This window comes from Falco biarmicus, chromosome 5, assembly GCF_023638135.1.
Source record: "Falco biarmicus isolate bFalBia1 chromosome 5, bFalBia1.pri, whole genome shotgun sequence".
Taxonomy (NCBI): Eukaryota; Metazoa; Chordata; class Aves; order Falconiformes; family Falconidae; genus Falco; species Falco biarmicus.
In genome coordinates, this window is record NC_079292.1 from 59,180,148 (window position 1) to 59,188,508 (window position 8,361).

At 45.1% G+C, this 8,361-nt stretch overlaps 1 long non-coding RNA gene across 1 annotated transcript; it reads left to right on the top strand.

Annotated features, from left to right (window-relative positions):
• Positions 1-872: 872 nt before the first annotated feature.
• LOC130149554 (uncharacterized) lies at positions 873-8,306 on the top strand. The gene is made up of 3 exons (XR_008821951.1): positions 873-970; positions 1,236-1,353; positions 8,135-8,306. It is a non-coding gene; the product is annotated as an uncharacterized LOC130149554 (long non-coding RNA).
• Positions 8,307-8,361: the final 55 nt, after the last annotated feature.

An 8,361-nucleotide genomic window follows, 5' to 3' on the forward strand; every position in this document is an offset into this window, starting at 1 on the left:
TACCCAGGGAGGCAGGTGCTCATGCAGGATAAGGAGATATTCTGATTTTTTGTTCTGAAATAGGCATAGGGAAGAGGTTGTGACTGAGTGTTTTGCATGGAGGAGGAAAAGAATAGTCTCAGTCGTTGAGGGTTTCTGGTGGCTGGGGAGACACCACAACTGTCTCACTTGACACAGCTCTCGCAACTTGACATCAGAAGATGATACCAAAGACGGAGACCACCATTGAGAAATGACAGCATGTGGGGTTGTTCTCCGGAGCTGGATGAATGCACAGGAATAACCTGATGCACACAACATGATGTGGAACAGAACATGCTGGAAACATCCAGTGCTGATCATCTGAGTACTCTCTGGTACTGGGCTGGGTGTTCATTTGAGGTTTGATCCAGTGTGGCTGTTTTTGTGTTCTTTCACTCCCGATTTCTATAAAATAAGGAGTTTTATCAATGGAATTTATTTTTTTGGCCCAGTAGACTCTAAATAGTTTCATTCAAGAAATGCGCATATACATATACACCCACATTTAAAAACACACATGCACTCATCAGATATAGCTACACAATATTTCTTTTTTTTATTATGCCTTTTAGTAACACATGATGTAATTAGATACTAAAACAAATCCTGGTCTGGTCAAGTTTTTTCTGTCAATGAGAATTTATAGCTCTCTGCTCTGCATGGCACAAAGGTTTCTTCCCCTCCTCACTATTCACCCTTCTCCAGTGATGCTCCACACACCACCACAGGCAAGAGCTGAGTATAGAAAAAGCTATCAAGGGAGCTAGATTGGGCACTGAAACGGGTAGGAAACCCCAAAAGGGTGGAGTGAATCCTCAGCTCTGCCCCATTTTGTGCTTGTATTATGACAGAGTCCTTAATTGAACAACTGCATGATGCTTTTTTCCCTGTGGCATCAGCCTTCATTGAATGCACGGGATGGAAGGACTTACTGAAGAAGTGGCCTTAGGTAGGACTTGTTTAATTCTCATTATTATTAATTGTGAGCTTTCAGCCCTTAGCTGCTGCCTGCTCTGGTGTTAGAAGTATTCCCAGCCCACTGGGCTCTCTGCAGTGCTCCCCTTTGGGGTTGTCTGAACACCACAGACTCGTGTCTTGCAAGAGTATGCAATACCTATAGTGCGAACGGGAACTGGGGCACAGACTGGCAAAGGCTGGGAGCACTCCTGAGTTTGGCATGCCACTGTCAGATTTTGGGGATCTTATTTTTGCAGGCAGGCAGCGCCAAATAATGCTGTAGCATGATCCAGCCAAGCCGGGTATGTGGAAAAGGAGCCTTGCATGAGTGAAACCTGCAGTTCAGGCCACTAGCTAAACATCCCATAGGAACAGGTAAGGCTAAACCCACCCCTCACGCTGCCTCAGATCAGCTCTTTGGCCTGGTGCAGTCCACTGCTACCCACTCATCCTGGCTCCATGAACCATGGCATCACCTCTGGTCATACCTCCCTGGCTCCCCAGCAGAGTCTCCTCACCCAGCCAGCCTCTTCTGCCTATGCCAGTCCTTGTCTGGTCTTCTCTCTTCAGCCACAACCCCTCCCTGCTATCCCACCTTCCCTGGGGAATGTGCTCCTGCTATTAGGCTTGGAGAGGTTGCTCCACTGTCCTGATCCTGCGATTGAGGTGGTGGGGCATTCAGAAACCAGGAGAAAGGGGCTCTGATGACTATCGTGAGGCTGTGGGCCGCGTGTTATTCCCAGCAAGCCAGGAACTGAGTTTGTGGGTGAAGTCGTGCTGAGCCATCAGAATAAGCATCTAGGGAGCATCAGTTCCACAAGGAATGTAATTGCTATAATCTGAAGGACACAGAATAAACCTGTGCAAACTGGTACTTTTCAAAGACTGATACTTCAGCCAGATGGCAGTAGTTGTGACAATGGTAAAGTGCACAATTAACAGAAAAGGCCACCTCCATGCCAGATTTCAAGCTCCTGCTCCAAGTGCCGTTCTCAAAAGGGCGCCAGGATTTTGTCACCATGCACAAAAGAGCGTATTTTCCCCAGTTTCAAGGACTGAATTGCTTAGATTTAAGACATCAGCCTGAGGCAGACACATAACAGAGGAAAACGTTAAATTTTGAGAGCTAAAATTTGGTAAAATTCAAAGTGTCTGAGAACAGGAGAATTGCACTGAGGAGTGCTGTAAAATACCATCAATAAAAGATTGCCCAAACACCTGCGGTGCAGGCGGAGATTTTTAAGACCCCTTGGTGGGGACCTATTTTTCCTCAGCTCTCAGAAGGATAATCCTGGGAATCATATGGTAGACCCTGAACACCAGATGCCTATCTACTCCTCCTCGAGGCAAACGAAGGAAAAAGCCTCTCCTGAGCATCTTGCTACACGAACAGCCATTTCGTGGCAGTGAGGAGGTGCTTTGCACTGCCTGGCACCCCTGGAAGGGTACGCACCTATTCCTGCCTGGAAAAACCCTGGCAGCATTCTATGGGACAGCCCTAAGTTTAAGCAGCAAAAAGAGATTAGCCAAAGAAAAAAAGCAAAAGTAGCGGTAGCATTTGTTCTTTTAATCTGTGGGGGAGACAAAAGAAATGAAAGGGGGAATAACAAGGCTTCAGAGAGTGGAAAATTAGTAACAGGGAAGGCTGATATTGCTGAGAGCCCTAAACGTTTTCCTAGCTTCAGCTGTCACAAACAAAGCAAAGGGTACTGTCCCAGAGTCAGGAACGTGCTTCCTGCAGAGAAAGAAAGAAAAGTGTTAAATTGGCTTTTCCTATTGTTGAGGAGCAGATGAAATGTCTCTTTTCTGCTATTGGAAGCATTTGAAACCATTAAAAGCTGACAAGGCCCGGGGTCAGTAAGGCTGTAAATAGCAGCATCTATATTTAATCTAAGACGATGAAGGATTCAGTGAATTTCTGTCCTGTAAGCTCGACAACAGCCATGTGACAAAGATGAGGAATGCAATGGCAAAGAATGTGACCAGGAGAGTTTTGAAATGCAGAAAAAGGGGCTGCTGCTATGAATTCCTGGCATGCAGTTGCTGGCTGGTACTCTAATTCCTTAACAGGCTGCAGATCAGACCACATGTACCGCTTGATAGGTTGGTCCCAGAAAGGGGTTGCAGTGCCAACGTAAACTGCCTCATGAGGGGACATCCTTTCCTTGAAATGCCTGTGAAAACAGTTGTTGGAGTAATGAATCATTTGCTACTTTGAGACACAGATTTATTTTTTTTTCCTTTGAGCCAGTTAAAAAAAAAAAAACTCTTTGGGTTTCCATTTAACACGTTTAATGCAAACCCACTTTGTGGCTTTGACACTAGGTTCACTTTTGATCAAACTCTGGAGTCCTTTCAGAAGCTCCAGCTCTGAAGCGCTGGAATGAAAGGTATTTTCCCTTCCCGCCCTCTCCATTCTGCTGGGCTTCAGGAGGTCAGGGGGTGAGTTTTTATAGCCAGGCACTTGAAAAGAAAATTAGTCTGTGCACGTATCTTTGGATAGACACTGTAAATGATGAATATCAGCAAAATCAAGAACATGCCATGGAAGTGGGGCAAAAACTGGCCAAGGAACAGAGCAGGTTTGCATGAAGACAGGGGCAGGGAGAAAGTGCCACAAGAGGCTTCTTGGAAGAGCCAAGCTCTCCTGGTGGGATAAAAGCCCACCTGAATTATTTCACTGACCATTACATTTTGAATTAAGCCTTTATTTACACCCAGTCTTTTTGGTTATCTCCCTGATGTGCACAGATGTGGGCTTATTTGATTCCCTAAGCTAGAAGTGATAGAATTTGCTCATAACACAAACCCACACCAAACTCCCAAGGGGCAAAAAGGGAGCAGAGCAAGAAAACAGAAGTAGGCACTTAGGCAAGACCTGTAGTCCAGGCAAAGGGGAGACGTGAGGTAACAGAGGAAGGAGACTTTGCAGTCATTTACCAAAGTCAGGTCAGAGCACAGAGTGGGAAAAGGACAGAGAGCTTGGTCAACAAGCATGAAGAACCAGATGTTTGGCTGCTTTAAATCACAGCTTTTTTGACCCAGGGTCTAGTGTGTACCTGTTTGGAATTACAAAGCAGGCAGTGCTCTCTCTGCATGCTCTCTTTCTGACTGAACAGAGCACGTGGTAATCACAGGGAAAAAAAAGAAAATAAAAAAGAAACCTTGAAAAGAAAACAACCCCCTCCAAACCATAGCTCTGTTTTCTAGCCACCCCCACAAAATAGCAGCAGCGACAATAACAGAAAAGCTTTCTAGAGGCCCCTGGGATCTCTTACTGTGATACAGTTAAAAGCCATCCAATCTGGAAACTCTGGTTAAGAGTAAAAAATATGCCCAAAATGAACTTTTGATCAGAAGAGCTATCTTTGCACATGTGTCTTCTTGCTCTGCCCACTGGTGTACATTTCAATCTGATATATGGCAAGTTTTCCATATGAAATTGTCTAGATAAGTCAGGTAACCTCATTATCCATTTCTTATGTGGGGTCCTTTTTAAGCTCAGATTTCCTCCTGTGCCTTCCTCCCCTTCAGCAGCACAGGGTCCCTTCTCGCAGGCAGCTGACACATGGGCAAAGTTGGTCCCAACCCTGCCAACTTGCTGTGCTCCTCCATCCCCTTCTCCCACACACATATTTACCACCCTCTTTGGACTTTATTCCAGTCTCCACCCTCTTGATTGGTGCTAATTGCTGTCAGTTCTTGGACTTTGGTCATCCGTCTAATTGTTTTTAATCCACTTGAGAATTTTGCCCTCAATACCTATATCCCAGAGGGATTTACAAGGACAGATTAAGGACATAAGACAGCTAGGTGAACTAAAGAACAAGTCCGGGTGATCTGAGGGCTCAGAGATGTCTGCAGTGTGCAGACATCATGGGCAGGGTCATGTCTTCCTCGTGCCAAGGAGGACTAATTTCCCTGAAATCAGTGGCCTGGCTCACTGAGAAAAGTCAGCATGAAAAAGGAAATCAGTGCCATAAGCCAGAGGGAGAAATTTTTCAGGTTACAAGGAGTTTTATGGGGGATTAAAGGATGAAACTGTCATATGGAAAATGTGAGTGGAGTGTCATGGAGAGCTGTGAGACTGCTGTGAGAGGGGTCTACCTTGAGGGGACTGTAAGCCCTGTCATTTGAGTCACTTGAAATCAAGAGAGGCAAAACCTCTAAGCATCTACCATAAATAATGGCCCTTCATTTTTGTCAGGGACTAGGACAAGACAGGGTTCTCCCATCACTTGTTTCAAAGATGCTATTAGGCTAATGTGACCTGATGCAGCAGACTGTGGCAACAGCCTTCCAGGATGTCCATCAGTGGGGAGCGTGTAGCTCCATGCTGTCACCTCTCATTGCCACTGCCCTGGAGAAATGATTCTTCTGGGAAGATCTGCTGGGGGAAAAAAATGTTATCATGACCAGATCTGAGCCTGAATGCTCCGCCAGGCCCTTTGCATAGAGATGACAACCACACTTTTTTTTGAGAAGTGGGATGAGTCTGCTGAGAGGTGGTCTAAGTGCTTCTGGATGGGACAAGCATAGCACATGTGCTGGGAGATCAGATGGACCAGTACACTCTGAGGCAGCACAGCTGGAGCCATACACTGGCAGTAAGAAATTTGATTCCTTTTTTCCCCAGCCACCTGCTCAGGGAATACCACAGACTACTATTCTGAAGTTAGGATGGAACTATGACTGCATTTCTGTAAGCAGGTCTTGCTAGTGTGTGGTCAGCTTCCTTGGATGACTTGTTCTAGCAACATTTTGTCAGGTTTAAGATACATTTCTGCCCAAAGCAATCCTATATGTCTGAAGGTCTGTGGCACTTAGGGCGGCCCAAAAACTGGTGTGCCCAACCTAGAATTTTCTGGAAACATCGGAGTATAGAACAATGCAAAACCAGCATCCTGAGGACCAGCACAGCTGTGAAACAAGTGGACTTTCTTACTTCTTGCTTTGAAGACAGGTAAGAGGTGCAGAGGAAGGGAAGGATGCCACTATTAGATGAGATGGGATGAAAACTGGAAGACTAGGAGGTACTGGAGTTTAACAAGATGACCATGCCAGAAACTGCCCCACTCCGTGCTGATTTGTTCTGACTGCACCTTAGAATAAAATTATGGAACTGGTGAGAAACAAAGTCATAGTATTAAGTTTGTCGGGGATTTGACCATCTGCATATGGATGGAGATGCTACATATATCCTGACATGTAGGTTTGCTGTTCAGTGGGAAATTCTGAAATAAATAAATAAACAAGAAAGCTCAAGCAAAGCTGTTCTACATCAAAACAAACCCTCCAAGTACTGAAGCTGCTAGCAGAAAAGGAACTTTAAGGTGTTGATTTTTCAAGATGAAGTTGATGAAGTTTGCTCAGCAGCTTGGCTTCTCACCTCTCTGGTCCAAAACAGGGCTTCTAGAGGGCCTCAGAGGCATGAGGCAGAGCTTCCAGATTCTAGGCAGATGTCATGGTGTGTAGGAACCCTGGCCGTGGCGTTATCTGACAGACATGTGGAGTGGACAGAAAGTAAGCAATAACCCTGGAAAGTTGCTTGGTTTCTGATAAAAGACTGGTGAAATTAAAACACCTCATATCCTGACCAAGAAAAATTGTCACATTATGATCACTGCACAACTCTTCTCTACGCTGCACAAATATTCCTGCAGGATAAGCTGTCCCAATGCAGGTACTTGATCGCAGCTCTTGTCTATTTGTGCACAGTCATGCCCCTTTAGCTTTACATAGTTACAATGCCAGTGTCTATATTCAAGCTAATAATTGCATAGGCACAATTCACACCGTGGAAACTGCTCTAATGCGTTGACTTCATCTAACCTAGAAATCTTAGCGGGATCGCTTTTTCTTCTTTAAAGCGAGCCCAGGGTGCTTAATTCAGGTGTGAGTGGCTGTAATACAGTCACCCAAAGCTGGATGAGGTGAACACCATAGCTAATTCCTATTGATCTTTATCAGTTAGGCGCTTAAACCCCTTTGCTGAAGCTGAAGTTTAGTTCTGTATCTGACTGGATTGTCCTTCAGATGACAGATAAAATGACAGGGATGAAGAGGATGTAAAGATCCAAGCAGGTGTGGGAAAAAGGTCTTTTGTAAGACCTATAGGAGGAAGGACACAGTATATCTGACTTCTGATGAACAGTTGTGGCCTGGAGAAATGAAGCCCGTGTAGGGTAGGATTTATCTTTTCCTCTGCAATGATCAGCTACTCCCCCTTACAGGTCTCCCAAACCAATGAAAAGCTGGTACCAGCCAGACAACAATAAAGATATCAACTCACTGTGATCCACTATGTAACTAACAATTAGTGGCTAGAAGAAGGCTGAAGACCTGGCAGCTGCAGTCTGGCTGGAGGGATTTCTTAAGCAAGCAACCTAATTTGGTCATTAACCTACCTGCACTGCCATTGTGACGGGGCAGCAAGCCTTTGGGTCATGATTTGCTTTGCTTTTGGACTCTGTCACAAATGGCCACCCTTAGAAGTGATATGTCTGGGAGGGAGATCACATTTTAATGGCTTTGTTCAGTAGCTTCCCCTCTCAGTGTGCAGTATGTGCTGTGGCTGCCAGACAAAAGGTGGTGCAACCCTTTAAACAGGGCTTTCCGACAGTGCTCCCTGTGAAAGCCAGTGGAGACATTAGTGGAAGCAGGATTGGGCCCTGAATAAGGAGAGGGAAAAAAGCATCATATGTTGGAAGGAGATGAATATTATGTAAGTAATAAGGCATACTGATATTTTGTAAGTGGGCAGGCTGATCTCATTATTGATCTACAATTAAACCAAACCATGGGGTCATACCATCCTATTATGTCTAGCAGATTAAATTCAGGCTGTTTCTTTTCGTTATTGTTTCTGATGGAATTTTGGAGCTTTCTTAATTCAGGTCAAAAAATTAGAGGCTTCCTTATAAGCATTTTAATTAACTAGCTGAAGAACTCTCTTGCCCCTAGAGTACCAAATCCAGAGCTCAGCATTGTTACCTCTCTCAGACTGTCATATTTCAGCTCAAATCGTGTTTGTGCCCTTTTATTCAAGTCAAAAACACAGACAGCAAATCAAACCCACCCCCCTCCCTCACTGACTGTTTGAAAAAAAAGAAGTATCTTTAAAGTTTGACTTCTGACCTAAACATGTTCTTTGCAGCTCCCAGCGTGTGAGGATCAGAATGTATGAGGAAAGCAACCTAAACCTGTGGAGGAAAGCCCTTTTGACTGGACCTTGGTGTGACACACACCTCATCGCAGGCATCTTGTCTGCCTCAAGCCACCAGAGCAATAAGGTCATCCAGCATTGTCTCAGGGCTGAGTAAAAACCCAGTCCTTCTGCAGGGCTGCTCAGTGCACCATCCCCCCCAGGGAGAGGATCTCAGC